The sequence below is a fragment of the Rattus norvegicus genome, chromosome 4 (assembly GCF_021556685.1).
Source record: "Rattus norvegicus strain SHRSP/BbbUtx chromosome 4, alternate assembly SHRSP_T2T, whole genome shotgun sequence".
Classification (NCBI taxonomy): Eukaryota; Metazoa; Chordata; class Mammalia; order Rodentia; family Muridae; genus Rattus; species Rattus norvegicus.
This window is the reverse complement of record NC_141537.1, coordinates 154,616,642-154,640,268: the sequence shown is the minus strand read 5'-3', so window position 1 is coordinate 154,640,268 and position 23,627 is coordinate 154,616,642. Positions and strand designations below refer to the sequence as shown.

Sequence of the window (23,627 nt, the reverse complement as noted above, 5' to 3'; positions counted from 1 at the left end):
AATAAAGGAAGTTCCTTAAATAAGGAGTAAATAAGGAATAAACTTCCTTAAATAAAGGAAGTTTATTGTAGGGGAGGGGAAGGGAGCAGGGACCTGGAGAAGGGGTAGAGGCGAGCAGAGCCACAAGGGCAGAGAAAGCAGGGATAGAGAAGGACGGAGAGCAAGGCTGGCTGGGAACATGTGGGAACAGGGGAGGGGGTAAAGAGAGAGTGGGCTATCGAGCATGTCCTCTTAGGTTCTGCAGGCAATGGTGGCAGGTGATGGCACAAGCTGTTGTTAGGTCTCTATTAGGAGGAGCCTCGTGGGATCGTCTGTAAGACAACAGGGGTGCTCAGTCCTCTGTTTCATTAAGTCCTCTGGTACAAAGGTTTTTAGACACAGTCACACTAATAGCCTGGGCTTGAAGCTCGTGACTTCCACGTCTCTGTCTCAGTAGTTACCAGATGTGCATCACCACACCCAGCTCCATCATTTCTTTTTTTTTCTTTTTTTCGGAGCTGGGGACCGAACCCAGGGCCTTGCAGTTGCTAGGCAAGCGCTCTACCACTGAGCCAAGTCCACAACCCCCCATCATTTCTTTATTATGAGAAAACACCAATGCTAACATGCCTTCACAGCCCCAAACCAGCATTCAGACTCCTCACTGCCCTTACCCTCTCTTTCCTTTCTCAGCCCAGCTACAGCTGGCCCTATCAGGCTAGAAACCTGGCTATGGAACCTCCCAGTATCAGGTTAGGAAGGTCACCACCCAGGCCAGAGATTCTGTCCTCTGGCCTGGGTGGGGACTAGTATTCCAGTTGGGCTGGTTCAATCACTTTGGCTAAGGGATGAACCCAGGAGCTATGCTAAAGAGATGGGCAGAATAATTAGTTCTTTAATGAGATACTGTACTTTTCCTCCCCAGAATCCCTGTCCTTAGTTCAGAAGCTGAAGGGCCACAGACACGCAGGGCTGTGAGCAAACCCAATGTTCTGAGTTATTCAGAAATGTGAGACTTTTGCTTTGCTTCCTTCTCTCTTCTGAGCATGTTCCCACTCCCGACCCCATTTAACTCCCAGCACTTTAGGCTTCCTTACTCCTTCTCCAGAGTTCTTCCCTGCCTTGTAGCTTCTTGCTGGCCATGCTCCAATCCAGCTTCCTTGGCATGACCTTTCCTCTTCTCTTCCCCCTGGGCAGTAGCTGAAGTTTATAGTTTAGGGGCCCTGCTGTTTTTCCCTTAGATGCTAATAAAAATGCCCTTCAGCTTCCATTTGAATCATTGGTAATGAGACTAAGAATTCCCCCAAGGGGACCCCCAATTTCCCCTATATCACCAGCATCTACATATTACATGTTGTTGCCTCTGATTGCCTCGTTAGAGAAAAAGTCATTAGTTTGTGGCCTGTGGCTTCCTTAGGTGGTCCTTGCCTCTGGGAGTTACCGGAAACCCAGGACCCTTCCTTTTACTCACTATGACAAACTGCCCTCTAAGAGCTCTTGCACCTCTGTGGGGCAGTGGGAGGATCTTGGGAGTCTATGAATATCACTCGGTTTACATAGGCCTGTGGTGGTTTGTATAGGTTTGGACCCCAGAGACTGGTGTGTTTGAGTGCTTGGCCCATGGGGAGTGGCACTATTAGGAGGTGTGGCCTTGTTGGGGTGGGTGTGGCCTTGTTGAAGTAGGTGTGGCTTTGTTGGAGGAAGTGTGTCACTGTGGAGGTGGGCTTTGAGGTCTCATTTGCTCAAGCTACCCTCAGTGTGGAATCCAGTTTCCTGCTGCCTGCAGATCAAAATGTAGACCTCTCAGTTCCTCCAGCACCATGCCTGTCTGGAGGTTTCCGTGCTTTCCATGATAATGGACTAAACCTCTGAAATTGTAAGTCAGCCCCAGTGAAATGTTTTCCTTTATAAGAGTTGTTGAGGGGTTGGGGATTTAGCTCAGTGGTAGAGCGCTTACCTAGGAAGCGCAAGGCCCTGGGTTCGGTCCCCAGCTCCGAAAAAAAGAACCAAAAAAAAAAAAATAAATAAGAGTTGTTGAGGGATGGGGTAGAGCTGGAGAGAGCACTGGCTGCTCTTCCAGAGGACCTGGGTTCAATTCCCAGCACCCACATGGCAGCTCGCAACTGTAACTCGGGCAAAACACCACAATGCAAATAGACAGACAGACAGACAGAGTTTCCATGGTCATGGTGTCTCTTCACAGCAATAAAACCTTAACTAAGACACTCCCTTTGCCTTGCCCTTTTCCACCTCTCTACCACAGCAAGGGGGCTGACAGACTCTCTCTCACACGTACAGAAATGCAGTCTCTGTGTCTCTGTCTCTGTGTCTCTCTGTGTGTCTGTCTGTCTCTCTGTCTCTCTGTGTGTCTGTCTGTCTGTCTGTCTGTCTGTCTGTCTCTCTCTCTCTCTCTCTCTCTCTCACACACACACACACACACACACACACACACACACACACACACACATTCACTCCTGATAAGTTTAAGGTTCCCAGTCTGGGTGGTGCCAGCACATGCTCGGGCTGGATTCTTTTCCATTCCATAGCTCCTTCGGGCCTGTGTATACATTCCTCTTGGTACCAGTTCAGAAACATACAATGTTCTGTCACGCCTTTTCCTCCAAACATATCCTTTTCCTTCTGAGAGCCTTCCACATGGCCGTCCTCACAGAAGCCTGATCTTACAGCCACGCAGTGGTGCCCCCTCTGTCCTACACTCAGCACACCTGTCAGTGGTGGAAAAGCAGGAGACAGTGTCAAGAGGGGCAGCCATGGCCCTGTGGCAAGAACCTGGTCACCTCCCGATACAGTCCTCCATGGAGAAGGAGCACCACTCACCTCCTACCTGGTCCCTTGCCTGGGAAAATGGTACAGGAAGCCTGGCCTGGTGACACGGGTCTGTAACTCCAGCATTTAGGAGGCCAAAACAGATGGGCCACTTTGAGTTTGAGGCCAGACGGCTACACAGTGAGTGCCAGGCCAACCAGGGCCACAGAACTGTACTAAAGACAAAAGAAAACATCAAAAATGGGTACAGACTCAAGAGACTTGGGAGAAACTGAGTTGAAGGACTCAATGATTATCTGGGCAGGATGGCCTTTAATGTCTGTCCTCTTCTGCCACTAGATGGACCAAACAAACAAACAAACAAACAAACAAAGTGCTAATTCTAGCACTTGGGAGGCCTGAGCAGAAGGATGGCTGTTAAGTCTGAGATCAGTTATGGATACAGAGTTCTAAAGTGACTGTGTGTGTGTGTGTGTGTGTGTGTGTGTGTGTGTGTGTGTGTGTGTGTGTTATATGTGCACATGAATGTATGTGTGTGTTTGTGGGTATCCATGCACACATGTATGTGTGTACATGTAGAGGGTAAAGTTTGCTGTCAGGTGTTTTTCTTAATCACTCTCTTCTCAGTTTTGTGGGACAGAGTCTCTCACTGAATGTAGAAATCATAGTGGAGCTAGACTGGCTGGCCAGCCCGCCCCAGGGATCTTTCTGCCTCAGTGCTTGAGTTCTAGGCATTTATATAATCCCAGGTATAGAGGGAGGGAGGGAGAGAGAAGAGAGGGAGGGAGGCAAACCAAGATCTATGCTTGTGACATCTCTCTCTAACCAACTTTCTGAAGCCCACCCATCCTTATTTTTCTCCATTTGCCCTCCATGACAGAGAACCCTGGCTCTAGTGGGAAGTTTTCTAAGAGGTTGAAAAGTTTTCTAAGAAACTAGGTACGGCTTCATGTCTTCATTTCTCGTGTTTGGGAGGCAAGACGGGGATTTCTGAAAGTTCGAGGCCAGGGTGGTCATAGAGAGTTCCAGGACAGCTGGGCTATATAGAGATACCCTGTCTCAAAAAAGGTGGTCTTCTGACCTTGTGTGTCAACATATATACACACCCTTGCATAAATGAGTTTAAAACAAATTAAGAAAATTATCTTATAGTTCTCTCGGATGTACAGAGAGGTATATATTCTAAAAATTCCTCACAGCAGAATTGGTTGATGTTTTAGTGTGCTTTTCACTACTGTGGTTAAACACTAACCAAAGCCAAAGTGGGGGAGGGGGAGTGTTTATTTGGTTCACAGACTGCAGTCCCCCACTGAAGGAACCAAAGCTGAACTCAAGGTATGAACCAGGAGCAGAATCTAGAGCAGAGACCACGGAGGAATGCTATTCACTGACTTGCTCAGCTACTTTTTGTATAGGGCCCCTTGCCTAGGGATGGTACCGCCCACAGTGGGCTTGGCTGACTCACATCAACTGACAAGAAAATGCACCATAGACATTCCCAAGCCAATGGAAGTACTTCCCTCTGTGTAGGTTTGTGTCAAGTTGACAAAGACTGTGACAGCAAACAATCTTAAAAGAATCTAGAGGCTATCAGTAAAGGGACAGAGTATTGTTTTTGCCTTCTGGAGGCTGAGGAGGAAGGAACTCAATCACCTTATGGGAAAACCAGCCTGGGCCAGCTAGGGTGGGTGACTGCAATCCTAATACTCTGGAAGCTGAAATAGGAGGGTAGAGGCTTCAAGGCCAGCCTGGGCTACATAGCAAGACCCTATCGCAAGACAGCCAATCAACCAACCAACCAACCCCAAATACTTGAAAATTTTCCTGAGAAACCTTCACCCACCCAGAGTTGAAGCATGGGAGGGGGTATTTTCACTGCATTTTGATCTTATGAAAGGGAGCCTATCTAGGTGCCAGGAAAAGGCTTAGCCTTTGGACCTTGGGCAGAACTGGGGCAGAGAGAAACTGATATCTGGAAGGCATATTGTTCTCCAGCCAATACAGGTTTTGTAACTCTCTGGACCCATGACCCAGTCCCCACTGGCCTCAACTCAAATCAACCCCTTTAACTTAGTCTCCCTTTTGAAACAGTCTGGATGTGAGCCAACGTGTTACATGGCTAAGTCACTCTACTCAATCTCTACCAATAAGCTCCAGAGACCAAAAACCTCTGGACTCACTCAACATGGGCCCTATTAATGCTAAATGACCTGGAAGCACCTATGGGACTCAGGAAAGGGGAACATTGAACTATCGCCCCAGCAATACGTGATAGTTCGGGGATAGTGTGCTTACTTAGCAGGCACCAGGCTCTTGGTTAAAGTGCCAGTGCAGGAAAACATTGAAGAAATACTGGACAGTGGTGGCTCAGGCCTTTAATCTCAGCGGCAGAGGCAAGTAGATCTCTGAGTTTGAGGTCAACCTGATCTACAGAGTGAATTCCAGGACAGCTAGGGCTACATGGAGAAACTCTGTCTTGGAAAAAAAAACAAAAAAACAAACCAAACCAAAACAAAAACAGAAAAAGAAGTGGTGGGGAGAAAAGAAAAGAAGAAAAGAGCCTAGTTTAGCTGGGTATGGTATCCCATATTTGTAATCCCAGCACTCTGGAGGTAGAAATACTTGGATCTCTATAAAGTCAAGGCCAGTCTAGGCTACATAAGTGATACCTTGTTTCAAAAACGAGTCACCTAAGGCTATAGAGACAACTCAGTAGTTAAAAGCACTGGCTGTTCTTCTAGAAGACCTAGGTTTGGTTGCCAGTGCCTAAATGATGGTCAACAACCATCTGTAATTCCAGTTTCAAAGGATCCAGTGTCCTCCACTGGCCTCCTTGGGCACTGCATGCATACATATAGTATACAAATATGCATTGAGTCAAACACTCATATACATAAAATAAAGTAAAACCAACAAAACAAAACAAAGCAGAAGTTTAGCTAAGAAATAATCCTATCTGTTTTGATTCTTGTCTAAGGATGCCTTTTACTTCACTTGTATTTTTCTCTGACTGGCAAGCAGGGGTCTGAGTTGGAAAAGAGGAATAGGGAGAGGCAGGCTACTGTAAGAATGGGCTACCACCAGGCTCCTTCCTGCGTTAGTAATTTTCTTTTCTTTTCTTTTCTTTTCTTTTCTTTTTTTTTTTTTTTTGGTTCTTTTTTTCGGAGCTGGGGACCGAACCCAGGGCCCTGCGCTTCCTAGGTAAGCGCTCTACCACTGAGCTAAATTCCCAGCCCCGTAATTTGCTTTTCTTATTCCCTTCAGATGAACTGTAATGGGGGTTGTGTGTCACAAGCAGTTACAACTTCCACAAACTACAGACCTTCCCTGTGTCTTGTTCCTTGTGGTGAGAATCACAAGCTCTCTCTGGTTACCAAAACTCAGCCAGTGGTGGTAGTGGGTTTCTTCCTTCCTGAAAGGATGGGGTGGGGGTTAGGACAAAGGCGCACAGGCACGCGCGCACACACACACACACACACACACACACACACACACACACACACACACATCCCTTTATAGGTAGTCAAGATTACAGGTCCAGGAAAAGCAAACTATCTGTTTGACCTGGTGGAACTGTAGTCAGCTCTGAGAACACTGACCTAAAACAGAGGGTGAGGTGTAGCCTTCTTGTGGAGTGTTTGCCTAGCCTTGGGTTCAGCAACCAGTATCACATATAATATCCCAGCGCTAAGGAAGTAGAAGCAGCAGGACTCAACTATGACGGGAGGGTGAGGTTGGGGAGGGGCAGTGGGTGGGATGGAACTTGGGCTTTTCAGGTTCCCCTACTCCTTACTTTGGGGCAGGAAGCCTTCACAATGGAAGAGCTATGTCAACTTCTCCTCTTCCCCGGGGCTTAACTGTAACAGAGGCCATTTCTGGTTTCACTGTACATAGTTGAATATTGAATATTGAATGTCCTCCCAGAGGCCTGTATTTAGTTAAGACTTTACCCCTATTGGGAATATTGGGACCTTTAGGGGGTGGGGACTAGCAGTACCAGGTCACTGGGAATGTGTTCAAAGAGGATATTGTAGGACCCCAGCCTTTCTCTTCATTGATTTCTTGGAGCATTTTCTCCCCTCCCCCTTTTTGAGACAGGGTCTTACTGCCTATCTCTGGCTGGTCTGAATTTGCTATTGTCCTTAAATTCACAGAAACCCTCCATCCTCTGTCTTCTGAGTACTGAGGGCAGCATGTAATCCAGTGGGAGGGAGCATCTGAGTAGGCTCATGTGCTCGCCTGAGGAATCACCACCAATGGGCCTAGTACAAAAGGAAGTTTACTGGGTGGAGGGAGGGGAACCTGAAAAGGGGTAGCGGCCCGAAAAGAGGGGGAACAGAGAAGGACAGAAAGAGAAAGGAGAGAGGAAGAGGCAGGCCAGGAACACATGGGGCAGAGAGAGGGAGAATAGGAGATGGAGAGATGGAGTGGGGCGGGGGGAGCGCTGGGGTAGCTGAGCGGTTCTTATACAAATAGGTTGGCTCACCTCTGGCAGATGGCTACCACAAGCTGTTGATAGTAGCTAGGTAGCTGTTGGGCGTAGCCTAGAGGAATGGCCAACACCGGAAGCCTAGGCTAGCCTGGAATTTGCTTCCTTCCTTCCTCAGTTTCCCTAGTGCTGGGATTATAAACACTATCTATGCTTTGCTCTTCAGGCCCTTCCTCATTTTCTAATGCTCCCTGGCCATGAGCTAAGAAGTTTGTTTTACTGATTGTTTGCCGTTGTCACTGTCCAGCTCCTTACCTGGGGCCCAAACAATGGCTCAGCCAATCATGGCTTAGAACCTCAAAGACCATAAACTCAGAGAGAAATGTTCTGAACATCAGACTGCCAGAAGAGAGAGAGCGCCCCTCCACAACAGCCCCAGTCTAGGCCTGCCCCCTCACTTATTTGAAAAAATATCAAATATTAAGTTCTCACTTCCATTGCAGTAGGATTTTTAAAAAATTGTTAATGTATATTTTATAATCTATAATAAATGTATATATATATTAACATATAGTAAGGAACCTTGTTTACAGTGTGGAGCCGGTGCTGTGTCCCTAGTAACATTTCTGAAGCCAGTCTCACGGAATCTGGAGAAGGTCATCCTAATGGCCCTTGCTCTGGGGCTGTGGCTTTGGAGGAAAGTGCTGGTTCTGTTTACTCCGTGTGCGATGCATTAGCCTTAAAGCTGGGACAGTAAAGCTGGGACAGTATAGGTTTGCCTTAGGTTCACACTCTTGGCTGGTGTTTTGTATATGGAGGCTGAGTCTCTGGAACCCAGCCTGGCCTCCCAACTTGTGGCGCTCCTCCTGCTCCTTTCTGGAAATTGGAGCCACTGGCCTGAGCCGCAATGCCTGGTGCAGACAGACGCTGCTTTTCTCTAACTCTTAGAGCTGGCTATTGACAGAGCCGATATATCTACCTCACCCTGCTTTGCTCCACAACCAAAAGACATGCACCCGAAATGGGCATAGGTAAGGGAGGATGATCCTAAATTCACAGCCAGCTTGAGGTCCACATTTAAAAACTGCCTTTGCTAAAAAGTACTGACTTGGACTCACAAGGCAGCCATAACTAAACACAGAATGAAACCAAACTCCTTTGCCTTCATGTTTATGTCTGTGTCCTTTGGATCAACAGCTCACCGCTGTATATAGGCATGCTAATTTCCTCAAGGGATATCTGTCCACGATGTCTCTTCAAGGGCAATAAGTAATTGTCCTTGGATCTCGGTAACAGTGGACTCCCATTGGACACAGGGCAGGTCTCCGCAATGGTTGAAATCACACACTGGAGCAGACATGAGCATTTTGTTCAGATCATGGTAGTGGCACAGCCTAGTCTACAAAGCAAGGGCTACTTAGTGAGATCCTGTCTCAAAAGAAAAAGAATTTAAAAATTCAGTTGGATGCAAACAAGTGATAACCATCTCTGGGCCATCCTGGGAAACTTGAAGGGAGACAAAGGTCAAGGGGCTCACACCTAAGCAAAGGCTGCTTAATTATACACAACTCTTGCCTTCTTATGGGCTTCCTGTACTTACACCTAAAGCTCAAGTCGGTGCCTAAAGATGGTCTGGATGGGTGGTCCACTGGATCCTTTATTTAGTCCCTTTCCCACTGTGGCCACACTGAACAACACTCCTCTCTCAGTTATTTTATTTATTTATTTATTTTTTGGTTCTGTTTTTTTTCGGAGCTGGGGACCGAACCCAGGGCCTTGCGCTTCCTAGGTAAGTGCTCTACCAGTGAGCTAAATCCCCAGCCCCTCTCAGTTATTTTTAAAGGATTATTTTTATTTTCTGAGGGTGAATGTTTTGCCTGTGTGTACACATGTGCCCCACATGCACGTCGATGCCTACAGAGGCCAAGAGTTACAGTTATGAGCATCTCCCCAGCTCTCTGTTTGCTCTTTTTTTTCTTCCTGGAGCTCACGGAGATCCTCCTGTTTCCTCCTCCTGAGTGCTGGGATTGACTCTTCTTGCCTTTTGAAGCAGGGTTTCACATAGCCCAGACTGTTCTCAAACGCCCCATTTCAAGGTCCAAAGATGACCTTGAACTTGAGATCCTTCTGTCTGTCCCTCCTGGGTGCTGGGACAGCAGGTGTGTGTGCCACCAAGCTGTTTGTGTCCTCTTGGGGATCAAGTTTCTTTGTAGCGTTAGCACTGGGAAATGTGAGCTCTTTGCCTGTCCCACTTTCTGAAGGCTGCTCTGGCCAGTCCCTATCCTTTCTCATTGGACTTTAAGTATCAGTTTGTTAATTTACTCCAGCAAAGGCACTCACGCAGGTGCCCCTGCCTGTGCCTGTGCCTGTGCCGTGCCTTGTGCGGACGCCGGAAGATGTCAGGAATCCTTCTATCACTTTCCATCTCACTGAACCTCCAGCAAGCCTCACCCATCCTCTTGTTTCTCCTCCACAGCATTGGTGTTACAGGAGTACAGGGAACCATGTAGGTTTTCTTCATGGGTGTTGGGGATTTGAACTCAGGTCCTTATGCTTCTGCAGCAGGTGCTCCTATCTGCTAAGCTGTGTTCTCGGCCCAAATCTTTACTGTCCTGAACTCACTAGGAAGCCAAGGATGATCTCGAATTTCTGATCCTCCTGCTTCTACGTCTTGAATGCTGGGGTTACAGCTATGTGCTACTCTGCTTGCTTTTATGCAGCCCTGGAAATGGAACTTGGGGCTTTGACTATACCAGGTAAACACTCTGCTGACTGAACTATATCGCTAGTCTGCAAATCTTTAATTTATACTGAAATACTCATTGAAATATCTGTCCTCTACAAGGCCACGTGCCTTGTCTGACATGGTTATGTTACAGTTTCAGCACCAGCTCACACCTGACCTCGAGCAAGCACTCTCAACTTACAGTGGTAAAATGTGCTCAGACAGGAAATAGAATATCGCTGTTCTCAGGATCCATATAGCCTGCTTTCTGATCAATCCGCCCCAGTTCATTCATCATTTTTCTCCTTCCCCTCTTTCCCTCTTTCTCTCCCTTTCTCTCAGGGTAGGCTAGCCTGGACCTCATTATGAAGCCTAGGGTGGCCTCAGACTCCTGGTGATCCTCTTGCCTCAGTCCTCAGAGCTCTGGAATTACAAGTGTGAGCCACCAGGCAGGGTCTCCAAGGGATGTGCAATAGAGAATGAATAAGGAGAAATGAATAGCGCGTCCTGGGAATTAAATCGGAATTCAGTCTGGGTTGCCTGTTGACAATAAATAAAAACCAGGGATTGAAACTTTAAACTGTACTTTATTCAGAGAGCTGGCAATCTGGGAGGAAAATCTGCCCTCCCCAAACCATCTCCCCATATCGTATTTTACATGGAATCAGAACAAGGACAGTAATTCAGTCCAAAGGTCAGCCTCCTCTCTGGCCCGGCAGCTGGCCTTGCCTCTGAGATTCCACTTTTCTTTCCTAATCATCTGCTTGCTTACAGAAGGTTCACATACACTAAAGCCACCTAGTTTTGCATTCTGTCTAGATGACACCTCGTTTGAAGTTAACTTGGAACAAACAAATAAACCATTAGCAGAGGGTACATGTTGGGTTATGACCAATGTGCATGCATGTTTAGAAGATTTCCCACATCGCTTCTCGGCCTTTTGGCTAAGATCAAGTGTAGAAGATTTCCCACACGTGAAGCATGAATGTGCTTTTTTTTTTTTTTTTTGAATGTGCTTTTACAAGACAGAACGTAAGTGCTCCAACTTCTCCTCTACCAGAAGTAGTAAACAGTTGGTTTGACTGGAAGATAATACTTGGTACATGCTGAAATCAAAATCAATTTTTTTTTTTTTTTTTTTGGTTCTTTTTTTTTCAGAGCTGGGGACCGAACCCAGGGCCTTGCGCTTCCTAGGCAAGCGCTCTACCACTGAGCTAAATCCCCAACCCCCCAAAATCAATTTTTGGAACGACATATTAGGCACAGGTTCTTTGCAAGAGCAACAGTGCTCTTGACCACTGAGCCATCTCTCCAGATCCACTAATTTCTAACCTATGTTAAGTTCAAAAATTCTTTGGAAGCTCTCAAAGTCTAAATTCCCTTAAGCTGAACACTACAGCCCTCCACAATCTGTCCTTGATATGACATTCCCAGCATCCACACAAGCATCTGTAACCCCTAGTTACAGGAGACCCAACAGGCTCACATGATGTACATACATACACACGAAGTAAGTAAATAGATTTTTAGAAACGTTCATATTGACAGCAGCGCATGGGCAGACTGATGGCAGACAGACCAAACAGGAACTTACTGCAGTCATTCAGAAAGGAACCTCACCATGTAAGAGTGGTAAGGGATGACGGCCTCAGAGCTGTTGAAATGCCCAACGTATAATCATAGACAAAACTAGGGCTAAGAGATGATGTGCAGACCGGCGTCTGACACACCTTCCAGAGCGGAGCTGTTTCCCGGTGCAGTGGCACTGCAAATGCCCAGAGATTTGCTGATGCCCCTGACTGAGTCACATGCCACTTATAAAGTGCCGGCTAATTAGCCCGTAGAGTCAGCAGCCGCCTTTGATCTGAACCCGGGTGTGATGGCTAATCGTGGTTGTCAACTTGACTACATCAGGAACCGACTAAAACCCAAGCTGCCGGGAACTCCTGTGAGGGAGTCTTCCTGGTCACATTATTGGAAGCAGGCAGACAAACCCTCCAGAAGGTGGCAGCTTCTGGTGGCAGCCCAGATAAAATGTTGTGGAAGAAGGGAAATTTGCTCTTTGCCTGCCTCACTCTTTTTTTTTTTTTTTTTTCTTTCCGGAGCTGGGGACCGAACCCAGGGCCTTGCGCTCGCTAGGCAAGCGCTCTACCACTGAGCTAAATCCCCAACCCCTGCCTGCCTCACTCTTGCTGGCAAGTCCATCTGTCCCGCTGCTCCTGTCTTCCTTCACTGACGTTAGAGACCTCTTCTTTGGGATTCCAACCCAGACTGAAGACCACAGCTCTCCAGGAATCCTCCAATCCTCCAGCACCAGACTGGGACTGCCGAGACAGTCAGCCTCAGAGACCGAACAACTACTGCAGTCTTGGTCTTTCTAGTGTGAGACAGCCATTGCTGGACTACTGGGACAGTATCCTGTAAGCCGATCCTGTATATAATGGATATATGTAATATAAACATATATGTGTATAGTACAGATATACTAAAATGTATGTGTGTGTGTGTGTGTGTGTGTGTGTGTGTGTGTGTGTGTGTGTGTATCTCCATTCTTTTAGTTCTGTTCCCTTAGGGGCCCCTGACTAGTACACTGGACTTGAAAGCACATCAGGGAAGTTTAGAAAGTAATAACACAGCAGGGCTGTGGAGACGGTTTGGCAGCTATGGCTGCTCTATGGCTTGATTCCTAACTCCAGCTTCCAGAGGATCTAACGACTCCAGATTCTGAGAGCACCTGCACTTGTGTGCCTATACCCCACACTGACATCACATACACAACTGAAATTGTTTTTAATCTTAGTAAATTAACAAACCAGGGAAATCAGTGCAAAGCAGGTCACTCACTCTAAGAGGGTAAATAGTAGTTCTTAACATAAGTCAAAGTAAGTGCAAACTTTATTTCTTTGCTTTTTATCGTGAGCAGGATCTTTGGAAATTATTGGTCTGGACATTAAATCCAAGTCTTTTTTTGTTAAAGAAGATGGTTTTATTATTTTTAGTTATGTCTCTTTGTGTGGCTTTGCATGTGTGAATGTAGTGTCTACAAAGGTCAGAAGCCACTGGATCACCCGGGCTTGAGTTACAGGTGGCTGTGGGCTGCTGACTTGGGTTATGGGAACCAAGTTCTGGTCCTCTGCAAGAGCATGTCTGTTCTTAACTGTTGAGTCATCTCTCTAGAGCCCTTAAGTGTGTTAACAATGTAACCACCAGTTCTTGTCTAATTCTGTGTTGACATAGCAACCCTCATGGTCTGGTCTGCGTGGGTTTCACATTATTCTGTATAGTCTAAGGTTGTTCTCAGAGGTAGCCCGTGTGCTAGGCCTCCTTCCTCAAGTTGTGATTTCATTTCTGTTGTTTTCTTGTTTGCTTGCTTCTTTTTGTGATGGGGATTGAACTCCAGGTCTTGTACATAGGAGGTGAGCACAGTACCAGTTGCTCCTCTTCGTCCTCTTTCTTTTATTTTTTTGAGACACAGTTTTTTTGTGTAGCCTTGGCCATCCTGGAACTTGCTCTGTAGACCAGGCTGGCCTTGAACTCAGAGATCTGCCTGCCTCTGCCTCCTGAGTGCTGGGATTAATGGAGTGTGCCACTACCACCCTGGTAGGCCTTTTTCTTCTTTTTTTTAAAACTTTTTTTTAAGTATGTTTTTTTTTAAAGATTTTTATTTATTTTACGTATATGAGTACACTGTAGAGTGAGTACACTGTAGCTCTCTTCAGACACACCAGAAGGTTTCAGATCCCATTACAGATGGTTGTGAGCCACCATGTGGTTGCTGGGAATTGAACTCAGGACCTCTGGAAGAGCAGTCGGAGCTCTTAACCACTGAGCCATCTCTCCAGCCCTAAGTATGTTTTTTTTTAAAGATTTATTTATTATATATAAGTACACTGTAGCTGTCTTCAGACACAACAGAAAAGGGCATCAGATCTCATTATGTGAGCCACCATGTGGTTGCTGGGATTTGAACTCAGGACCTCTGGAAGAGCAGTCAGTGCTCTTAACCACTGAGCCATCTCTCCAGCCCGGCCTTTTTCTTCTTGAACATGGTTTTCAACTTCGTTCAGTCTTTAAGTTTGTGTGGCTAGTGCTTTCACCCACTGAGTCACTACCCTGGCCCACTTTTTAAAACTTGTGACTGAATTTCTAAAACCAGTTTCTCTTTCATTTATTCCACCAAACTCTAAAATAATCTGGGAGACATTTTGTTTGACTTGGTTGCGTCTTGTTTTATTTGAGACAGAATTTGGTTATTATGGCCTCAAAGTCCCAATCCTGGGGCTGGGGATGTCATTCAGTTAACAGGGTGCTCGCCTCAAATGCACCAGGTTTTGGGTTGGATACTCAGTGGTTGGTTCCTCCCATGACGGATCTGCCACTGTTGCTGTTGGATCTCATGCTGCCTGGCCAGTTGATAGTGGAGTACACAGGGTCCAGGGCTGAGCTGCTGACAATTTTCTCTCAGCACCTCATCTTCTAGAATTGGGAAGACAGCCCACAGGGAAGAAGATACTAGACCAGCTCAAGCCTGATTTCTCTGTTCAGACAAGGCATGTGTTACCTTCAGCAACAGGGTTTTATCATCTAGTCCTGGTAGACAACCAATGGCTGTGGCAGTTGTGTGTATCAGTTTGGGAGGCCTCATGGGTGTTTGGTTTTGTTTTTAGACAAGGTCTGTTCTAGTTCTGTCGATTCATTTCAACTTGACTCAATCCAGAGTCATCTGAATGGACAACCTCAACTGAATTGCCTACATCGTACTGACCTGTGGGCACGTCTGCGCAGATGGCCCTGGATGGTAAAGGAAACACTTAACCTGGGTGGGTGGTGCACACCTCTAATCCCAGCACTTGGGAAACAGTCAGGTGGATCTCTGAGTCTGAGGCCACCGAGTGAGTTCCAGTACAGCCAGGGAGGGCTACAGGGAAACCCTGCCATGAGAACGAAAAAGAGAAAGAGAGCAGACTTCTGTGGTTTTTGCTTCAAGTTCTTGTTTGAGTTCCTCCCCTGAATTTCCTGGAAGTGGAAATAAACCCTTGTTGCTTTTATTTTCTCCCCTAAGTTGCTTTTGGTCAGAGTGTTTTATCACAGTGACAGAAAGAAAACTAGAGCACCATCTTCTTAGGTAGCCAACAATCCTTCTGCCCGTGCCTCCTGGGTTAACTATGTTAACCAGCCCAGTGGAAATAACTTTATTTCTGAATCAGGATCTCACTATGTAGCTAGCTCTGGGCTGGCCTGGAATTTGCTGTGTAGACTAGAATGACCTCCACTCCACAGAGTTCTGCCTGCCCCTGGCTCTGGGTATATCAAAGTGTCTGGTTCCTAAAATGACGTTGTCAGAAACTTTTTCTTTTTTTCTTTTTTTTTCCGGAGCTGGGGACCGAACCCAGGGCCTTGTGCTCGCTAGGCAAGCGCTCTACTGCTGAGCTAAATCCCCAACCCCAGAAACTTTTGTTTGCATTTGTTTTATGCTGAATGTATCCTTGTGCTCTGAATTTTCATTTCTTCGGTTTCTTCTGGGATGTCCTTTTCTTCTGCAGCCTTCAAATCTGACTTAGGAATAGTCTGTTCTTTTCGGTGAGGATCATCTCAGTGTGTCAGGGAGCTCAGGATGGGACGACCTGAACACAAGCTCTGTAGGAGTGGCTGCGCCTCTCGAGGGGTTCGTTTGCCTGGATATATTTGATGACTGGAGAATCTGGGTCTGAGCACTCAGGCTCAGCACCATTCTGCATTTTGGAGCATGTACTGTAAAAATGCAGCACTCTTTCTGGGCCACTGATCCTGTGCCAAGTTTCATCATTTGGCTTCCAACTCCATCGGTATCCTGCCAAAATGATGTACACTGCTTCCTTATGGTGATGTCTTTCCGATACATGGCTTTCCAGACAATCTGAACCCCGAAGGCCTGGGCAGCTTCACTGATATTCTTAAAGTGAGCATGAATATCTCAACTTCTCGTTTTATATGGCTTCACAGGGTTTTCTGAGAGCGTAGTGTGAACCATTCACACAGGTCAGAGTGCTGACAGTCAGAGGGAACCAGCATTTTTTTTTTTGTTTATTTGTTTTGTTTTTTGTTTTTCTGTCTTTTGAGACAAGGTTTCTCTGTGTAGCCCTGGCTGTCTTAGAACTCACTATGTACACCAGGCTAGCCTCAAACTCAGAGATCTGCCTCTCTTTGCCGCCAAAGTGTTGGGATCAAAGGTGTGCTCCTGTAGACCCGACTTTTCTTGCTTTTTAATTTATTCTTCTCATATATTACATCACGACCACAGTTTCTCTTCCCTCCTCTCCTCCCAGTCCCTTCCCCCATCTCTCCTCTTCACTAGAGCCACTCCTCTGTTTCTCTTCAGAAAAGGGCAGACCTCCCATGGATATCAACCAAACATGGCATATCAAGTTACAGTTACAACTAGGCACATCCTCTCGTATTAAGGCTGGACAAGGCAACCCAGTAGGAGGAAAGGGGTCCCAAAAGAGTCAGAGACGGTCCCTGCTCCCACTGTTAGGAGCCCCATAAAACACAAAGCTACACAACCATAATATATCTGTAGAGGACCTAGGTCAGACCCAACGGGCTCTCTGATTGTTGGTTCTGTCTCTGTGAGCCCCCGTGGGCCCTGTTTAGTTGATTCTGTGGGTTGTGTTCTCCTGGTGTCCTCTACCCACCCTGGCCCCTACTATCCCTCCTTCCTGTCTTTTGCAGTGTTCCCCAAACTCTGCCTAATGTTTGGCTGTGGTCTCTGCATCTGCTCCCATCAGTTGCTGGATGAAGCCTTTCTAGTGATGATTATGCTAGGCTCCAGCTTATAAGTATAGCAGAGTATCATTAGGAATTATTTCATTGACTTCCCCCCAACCCCCTGGGTTGTGTTTGATTCTATCCTACGTCTCTGGGCTATCCATATACTGGCTCATGATCCTCCAGGCAGGGTCAGGGGTGGGCTCCCTCTCATGGCATGGGTCTCAACTTGATCTAGTCATTGGTTAGCCACTCCTACAAGTTCTGTGCCACCTTTACCCCAGCACGTCTTGCAGACAGGACAGATTGTGTCAAAGGTTTTGTGGCTGGACTGATGTCCCAATACCTCCACTGGAAGCATTGCCTGGTTACAGAAGAGCTCGGGCTCTGGATCCCCATCCCTAGGAATCGTTGCTATATTCCTCGTAGACTCCTGGGTGTTTCCATTGCACTAGGTTTCTACTTCACCCCTGAAATGCTGCCCAATTCTCAGTCCTCTCTCTTTCCACACCCTCCAACCCTACCCCTGCAACCTGATCCCTCCTGTTCCATCCCGACTCACCCGTTTACCCTCAGTATCTATCTATTTCCCCTTCCCCGGGGAGATTCGTGACTCCCCACCTTAAACCTTCCTTGTTACTTAGCTTCTCTTGGTCTGTCTATAGCATGATCATCTTTTACTTTATTGCTAATATCCACTTAGAAGAGAGTACATACCATGTTTATCTCTCTGGGTTTGGGTAACCTTCTCAGGATGATTTTTTCTAGTTCCATCAATCTGCCTGCAAATTTCACATTATTATTATTATTATTATTATTATTATTATTAAATAACCGAGTGATGCTTCATTGTGTAAGTGCACTATAATTTCTTTATCAGTTCTTCAGTTGAGGTATATCTAGATTGTTTCCAGTCTCTGGCTATTATGAATAAAGCTGTTATGAACACGGTTGAGCAAATGTCCTTGTGGTAGGATGTATTGTCCTTTGGGTATGTGCTCAGGAATGGTATAGCTGGGTTTTGAAGTAGATCGTGGAATCAACATTCTTAATAAGCACTCCAGACATTGATTTTGTACAAAAATGACTGAGAACCTGGGCTGGTTGTAGTGGTGTATGCCTATAATCCCAGTATCAGAAACACAAGTACAGGGATAATTATAAACTTGGGGCCTCCTGACCTACATAGTGAATTCCAGGCCAGCTAGGACAACACAGGGAGAGCCTGCCTCAAAAATAACTAATTAATAAACAATCCCAACCTCTTATGTATTTTTATCTTTTTTCCTTATTTGCATGGGAAGAAGAAGGGAGAAAACACACCCCAGAGGTGGAGAGATGGCTCAGTGGTTAAGAACATATACCATCCTTTCAGAGGCCCTGAGTCCAGTTCCTAGCATTTACAGGTCAGGTAGTTCATACTCATCTGTAACTCCAGCTCCCAGGAGGTCTGATGCCTCTGGCTTCTGAGAGCACCAGTACTAGAGTATACATTGTCCCTGAAGTGGGATAGCTCTTGCAAGGTTTTTGACTTGGCCACAAATGGCTCCTGTGCTACGAAACATAGCCCACTCTTTCTTCCCTTAGTGTACTGGACCAGTTTGTTCATAAAAAGGTGAAAACTTCTTGCACAGACATATTCCAAGTACTGAGACTGTAATAACAGAAAAGTCTCTTTGTTTTTCTAGCCTAGTAGCCCTCGCCAGACTCCCAGGAGAGTCCATGGATTTGGTCAAGACCATAGTGTGTCAAATTTGAGCTGAGATCATAGACACAGCAACACCTTTCTTTTGCTCTTCTTTTGCTAGCTCTGTGATTTTGGGGAAATGACTTGTTTGTGTTTCAGTTTCCTTATTTGTAAAATGGGGATTTAAAAAAAAAACGCAATTTACGAGGCATGGTGGCATAAACCTGTAATCCTAGCACTTGAGAAGCTGAGACAGGTGAATTATTATGAGTTTGAGGTTGGCCTGGGTTCTAGGCTGAGTGCTGGCCTAGTCAAGACAGCAGGATGGTATCTAAAACAAACAAACAAATAAACAAACAATGAAAACAACAATAATCAGTTATCTACCTCTTGGGGCAGGTGAAGTGGGGGGAAAGTTAGTCCTCTGCCTACTGTGTATGGCAGCCTGCAGGAGCCAGACACAACCACAAGGTAGTTATCACCAACATAGCGACTTGAAGGTCACTCTGTGTGCCAGGGCTGCTCAGTCATCAGCCAGGCAGACAGGAAAGGTTGTGGGGGGCAGGAGGGTGGAAGGAAGTGTGGCAACCCCACAAAGGCAGAGGTCATGGGCACTGTGCCTGCCAGCTGGGGAAAACTGACTCAGGAGAGGCCCTGCTGCGACTGTGGGTGTCTGCTGGGTGGGGAAGGGTGGGGTCCCTGTGGGACTTGGCATTTGTCTCTGCACAAATGTGTGTCTCTTGACGGGACCGGGTTTGTGGGACTGTGAAAAAAAAAGATGTGTTAAACAAACAAAAAAAAGATGTGAGGTTTGGGGCTTGAGCCCTGGGTTAAATGCACGTAGGCAAGTGCCCTACTACGGTGTTCCGTCCCCAGCCCCAAACCTTGAGACCAGGCTCCCTGAAGACAAAAAGTCTAAGCCATTACAGAGACTAACTAGAAGGAGGACCAAATCCTGGGCCAGGATTGCAGGTGCTGGCCAAAGCGCCAGCAGGAAGGCTAGGCAGCTGCTGGAGACACCCCAGCCTCTCTTCTCTTCTCTTACACTGCATTCCCCTCCCCCTTTCTTCTTTCTGTTCCCCATTTATTGGTAGTCTGTTTGCAGTATGTGGGCACAGTTACAACAGACGCGTAACACGAAAGCCACAGGAATTACTATTTTGCAGTGCTGGTGGCAGAACCTATGGCCTTGGGGAGATTCCCAAGAACCGACTCCCACACCCTTAAGACTTTATTAAACAGAGTTGAAGAAGAAGGGTCTACCTTCTGATCCGCTTACTTTTTTTTTCTATAGGAATTATATCTTTTGCGTTTGCTTCTTATCTAAGCCAACAGAAAAAGCAAACGTAGCCAGAGAACCAGCTATGAGGACAGCCTCAGCCCCAGAGCCCTGCACAGGGAGATCATTTAGTCTTTGTACTTGGTTCGAGATCAGTTCTGTTTTCTCTCACTGAAAGGTCTACCAGCTCTTGGTTTCTGCTTCTGCAAATCCCCCCTTCACCAGACTGCACGGGTGCAGGAACAAGAACTTGGAAGTTTGATGATAGACCTCTCATCCACTTATCCTATGGGTCTGAGTTTTAACGTAGTTGAGAGATGCATGCCTGTATTCCAGCCCTTGGGAGGCTAAAGCAGAACAGTTGTCATTTATGAGTTTGAGGCTACTCTAGAGAACATGGCAAGATCCTGATGCCTGACCCAGTATATGAACAAACGAAAAATCCAGATCTGGGGCTGGAGAGATGGCTCAGAGGTTAAGAGCACTGGCTGCTTTTCCAGAGGTCCTGAGTTCAAATCCCAGCAACCACATGGTGGCTTACAACCATCTGTAATGGGATCTGATGTCCCTTCTGGTGTGTCTGAAGACAGCCACAGTATACTCATATACATAATAAATAAATCTTTAAAAAATGCTAATCTGAAACCCCAAATAAAGAAGCAACCGCCAACATCCCCTCTAAAAAACCAAAACTGAACAGGTACCCAAGTTTTCTTTTAGCTGTACATTACCGTTAAGCTACTTCTAGGTGAAGACCCCTCTTGATATGGATTTTACATTTTAGCCCAACAATAGCTAGGCACAGTGGCCAATGCCTGTAACACCAGCACTCTACTGGTGCAGGTAAGAGCAGTTTAGGGCAAACCTGCACCATGTAATTGAGGTCAAGAGCAACATAGAGAATTCAGCAAAGCAAATCCAGTGTTCCCTCATCCCTGGTATTTTCTGTGAGTGACAGATTAAGCAGCAGTGGAACACACATCTTGACTTTTTCAATAGTCGTAGTAGTAGTAGTAGTAGTAGTAGTAGTAGTAGTAGTAGTAGTAGTAACAACAACACTGATAATCTTATTTTGAAAGGGTCTTACTCTGTAGCTTAGGCTGGCCTAGAACTCATAGTACTCCTACTGCCTTAGTTTCCCAAGTGCAGGGATAGTGACTAAAGAATACTATCAGTGTGCTCGCTTCGTCAACACACCCACTAAAACTGGAACGAGGGGTTGGGGATTTAGCTCAGTGGTAGAGCGCTTGCCTAGCAAGCGGAAGGCCCTGGTTTTGGTCCTTAGCTCCGAAAAAAAACAAAAAACAAAAACAAAAAACAAAAAACAAAAACTGGAACGATACAGACAAGATTAGCATGGCCCCTGAGCAAGGATGACAAACAAATTTCTGAAGCGCTCCATATTTTTCCACATGGGAGGCCCGGGTTTGAAAAAAAAAAAAAACCAGTGAGTGTCTGAAGCAGGCATGGACAAGAAGTCCCTGACTTGGAGGGGTGCGCTTTATTAGATGTGAGGCACACGCCTCCGCCTCCATGAAGCCTTCATACGACTGTATTGTTTCAGTTTGTTCTTCTAGATTAATTTAAAAACTACATTTATCTTTGTGTGTATGCATATGTATGTGTATCTGTATATGCATAGTGTGCACGTGTGGAGCTCAGAGGCCAACTTGCCAGTCTGTTTTTTTTCTTTCATCCCAGCCCACGAGTCCTGGGGACTGAATTCAGCTTGTCAGGCCTAGTGGCATGTGCCTTTACACACTAACTCATCTCCCCAGTGCCAGCTATTTCTGAGTTTTTTTTTTTTTTTAACGGTCTCTCTTTCTTTGTAGTCTTAGCTGTTTTGGAACTTGCTCTGTAGACTGGCCTCGAACCCACAGAGAACTGCCTGCCTCTGCTTCCCAAGTGCTGGGATTAAAAGCGTGTGCTGTCACCATGCCTGGTTATTTTTTGAGATTTTTTGAGACAGGTCTCAATGTATATCCCAGGGTAAGCCTTAAACTTGATATGTAGACAGGCTGACTTTGAATCACAGAATTTCTACCTAAACCCTTTCACTCTGAAATTACAGATGTATCTGATGAATAAAAATTGTCCTTTCTTTTCAGTGATAGAAACAGAGGTAGTTTATTAAGAAGGTTTAAAAGGTACTTGAAAGGGCGAAAGTGGGATAAGGAACCAGGAGCTGATTCTAGCCAGGAGTGGTGATGCTTCTTTAAAGCCAGCACTAGTGGGCCGAGACAGGTGGATACCAGTGAGTTCCAGGCCAGCCTGGTCTGCAGAGTGAGTTCCAGGACAGCCAGGGAGAGATCCTTGTCTTTTAAAAAATGTTGATTTTATAAACGGCAAAGGGTTAATGGAGATTCTAGTACATACCCATGCTAGATCATCAAGTGTTACTAAATGTTAACCATTCACTTCGTTTCCTTCGTAGGAAAAAAACTGGAAATTACAGATGTCTCCTTCTCATTTGTTTTCACACCTATTTTCCTCCTCTGTCCACTGGCAAGTGTCCTTAAGTTGTCCTAAAGCTGTCTGGGTCCCTTTCGTCTAATACATGTGTTGGGCATGAAGCTCAGTGGTAGAATACACATGAGGCCCTGGGGTTGCCCAAGCACAATAAAAGCTGCATGCACTCCGAGACATGTCTGCTGTTTGAGGAGGTTGCCCAGGCCATGCTTAAACAATGAGTCAGTCAGCGGCACTGCCAGCCACAATGTTCTGTCTTTACGAGCCTTCCCCTGGGCTACACTAACTACCTGTGTTTGTGGAGCTGCTAATGCTATTTATATAATTATGAATGTGTTTATACTGAACTTAATTCTCAGTTTTCAACGTTGGGGCAACTTGGCACAAATGGGAATTTAGTATGTTATGACATTTCTACAAGTGTTTAAAGATGCATTGCTTGTAAACTTTCAAATCTGAAATCGATGTGCTTTTAAGCAGTGTAGATACATGACTGATAGCAGCGAATGCAAGCATCGTCAAGTGCACTTCTCATGTGTGTGTCTGGACTTGTGTGTGAGAGTGTGTGTATAGGGTGGGGTCTGGTATGTGGACCTCAGAGGCCAACACCCAGTGTCTTCTTCAACAGCTTTCTTATTTTTGAGGCAGGGTCTCTCCCTGAACTTGAAACTCACGGGTTTGGCCAGCAAGTCCCAGGGACAAATTTTGGTTTCCAACAGCAGAATAAATGCTCCTATTGAATATGGCAAATGTGGGGCTGGAGAGATGACTCAGTGGTCAAGAACCCTTAGTGTTGTTTTTCCAGAGGACCTGGGTTCAATTCTCTGCACTCAGTGATGGATCCTTTGGTGCTGAGATCATGTAGGTGTCTTGCTGGCTTTTTTTTTTTTTTTTACATATATGTGTTTGAGGTCAGAACTTAGGCTCTCATGTTTACACACCAAACATTTAATGATCGAGCCATCTCTACAGTCCCAAGACATAATAAAATTCATCTAGAATACAGATTCAATAACATGTTTTCAAATCAGTTAACACCATGGGGTTCCTAGTTAATTGATGGACTTGACAATTTTATCTATGTATGAGACACAGTCACAGGGACTGATGTGGTATTTTTTTTTAACCTCTTAAAATTTTTTTTACTATTTTGGGCACACCCATTTGCCACAGTTCTTGTGGGGAGGGTGAAGGACAACTTTTGGAAGTCAGTACTTTCCTTCTCCCATGTGGGTTCCAGGACTGAACCTGGGTGGACCCTTTCTTGTGAGCCATCCTGTGGTCCCTAGGTTTTTTTCCAACTGTTGCTAACTCTCTCTCTCTCTCTCTCTCTCTCTCTCTCCCTCTCTCTCTCCCTCCCTCCCCTCTCTGTGTGTGTATGTGTGTGTAGTGGCCCATATTTTATATTGTCTAGACTTTACATTCCCCTTCTCTCTGAACCTCTCTTAGCTTCCCTGCATCTCAGGACATCTTAAACCTTTTGAACTCTGCTGTGACCTCTCAGTCCCTTACAGCTTTAATCATG

The 23,627-nt window shown here is 45.9% G+C and overlaps 1 protein-coding gene and 2 pseudogenes across 7 annotated transcripts in view; all 3 read left to right on the top strand.

Annotated features, from left to right (window-relative positions):
• Adipor2 (adiponectin receptor 2) overlaps positions 1–23,627 on the top strand; it is a 67,109-nt gene that overhangs the window by 2,117 nt on the left and 41,365 nt on the right. For 3 of the 7 annotated variants that reach the window (XM_087657645.1, XM_087657647.1, XM_087657648.1), the window contains exon 2: positions 12,026–12,340. The gene's annotated coding sequence lies outside the window, so the exon portion shown is untranslated. 7 annotated transcript variants of the gene reach the window in all.
• Positions 10,845–11,003, top strand: LOC120102757 (U2 spliceosomal RNA; annotated as a pseudogene).
• Positions 20,954–21,041, top strand: LOC120102588 (U6 spliceosomal RNA; annotated as a pseudogene).